The sequence below is a fragment of the Palaemon carinicauda genome, unplaced genomic scaffold, assembly GCF_036898095.1.
Source record: "Palaemon carinicauda isolate YSFRI2023 unplaced genomic scaffold, ASM3689809v2 scaffold146, whole genome shotgun sequence".
NCBI classification, from domain to species: domain Eukaryota; kingdom Metazoa; phylum Arthropoda; class Malacostraca; order Decapoda; family Palaemonidae; genus Palaemon; species Palaemon carinicauda.
This window is the reverse complement of record NW_027168992.1, coordinates 67501-69435: the sequence shown is the minus strand read 5'-3', so window position 1 is coordinate 69435 and position 1935 is coordinate 67501.

Below are 1935 nucleotides of genomic sequence, written 5' to 3'. Positions count from 1 at the left end.
CCTGAAAAGGCACATATAGAGAGCTGCTTACCAAGCCGGCTACTGTTGGGGCCAGTTGATGGTATCCACACCAGAACTCTCTGTGCTTAGTGACTGGGGGGGGGGGGGGTTTCACACCGATAATGGCTGGGACATATACTGAACAACCCTCCCAGAGGCACCTGAGGCATGTCGGCAACTACGAAGCTGTGGCTGCTAAAATAAATGCAGAGGAAAGTGCAAGTGTGCCAAGGCTGCACTCTAGTGCACAGCTCTATGTCACAGTGGTAGGGAGTGTACGAGAGTGTAGAACTATGTACTGGGACAAGAGAGATCACAAATGCTAATTACATGTATATTAACATATACACATGCATCAGTGCATATAGGAGATTTTGTTACTTGGATCTAGAGGTTCCAGTGTATAATTTTGACTCTTACTTTATATTTGTATATTTTTATAATTTTGTATAATGTAAGTTGATGTTAGGTTTAAACAGAAGCACTTCCTCTGAGTTCAAGAGTGTAAATTAGTGACATCCATTCCATGGTACTTGATAAAATTATTTTGAACAGTTTGTTGAAGAAAACCATCCAAAAAAAAAAAAACATAAATAACCAAATAAAAGGTTTCTTTACATTTTGTCACCTTTATTTGCTGTCTCTTATTTGCTATAATGAATATTTAGTTAAATAAAACCACTAGTATGCTTCTTCAATGAGTAAATATGGTTGTATTAATATGTATCCTAAGTCGCGTAAAACACAAAATCGGCCATTTTGTAAAATGGCTGCCATTTTGGTCCTGGAAAGAATCTGGAATGTACCTATATCTAAAATCTTTGTAATATACTGCCCTAGCAGTGGGCCAAATTTGATGCTTGTATCACGAAAGGCATATTTTGTTTTCACATATCTGCCCAGCTAATAGAATAGTGCACCCGAATGTACCCTCAAACAAGAGAACTCTAACCCAAGACTGTATAAGACCATGGTACAGAGTTTATGGCACTACCCAAGATTAGAAGAGAACAATGGTTTGATTTTGGAGTGTCCATCTGGAAGGCTGCTTAACATAGCTAAAAAGTCTCTTTTACCCTTACCAAAAGGAAATTGGCCACTGAACAATCACAGTGCAGTAGTTAATCCCGTGGGTGATTAAGAATTGTTTTGTAAATTCAGTGTTGTCAGTTGTATATGGACAGAGGAGAATGTGAAGAGAATAGGCTAGACTATTTGGTGTGTATGTGTTTGTGTTTAACTAAAGGGAAAATGAACAGTAACCAGAGAGAAGGATCCAATGTAGTACTGTCTGGCCAGTCAAAAGCCCTTAATCTCTATAGCGGTAGTATCTCAATGGGTGGCTGGTGTGTTTGGGGGGATATAATGCTGTTACTGTCCATATCATTTCTTTCTGTCTACTGCCCCACAGTTGGTGAAATAATGTGATTTTAGGTTGTATTTTTAATATTCTTTTATTACGCTTTCAAACTCTGACCTCGAATACCTTCGATTTTGAAGATGGGGTTTCAAATTGCCTAACACAAGACGATCATCGTGGTTTAACGAAATTATCAGAACTGCCATCTATTTTTTGCTATATAAAGGAGTACTTCTTCCTGTTTCCACAAAACCATAAAAACCAAACACTAGTACAGTGTGGTTTTTCCGCGTGACGTCTACAGTAAACTCTATAGGAGACCGTAACTGTTTTCAGTAAATTACGAAAAACCAACACAAGAATTTAAAGGACTCTCATTGATGGCAGAGACAGGGGACAGGACAATGACTTTGAGATCATCCTTGTATACAAGTGATCAGTGCAGGAGCCCCTCTCCACCCAAGCTAGGAATAAGGAAGGCCAGACCATAGCTCTTGTTGATTTGATAGGGAAACTTATAAGCCCCTACCAACACTCCACCCTTTCCTATCCCCCTCACAATGGTAGTGAGGCTA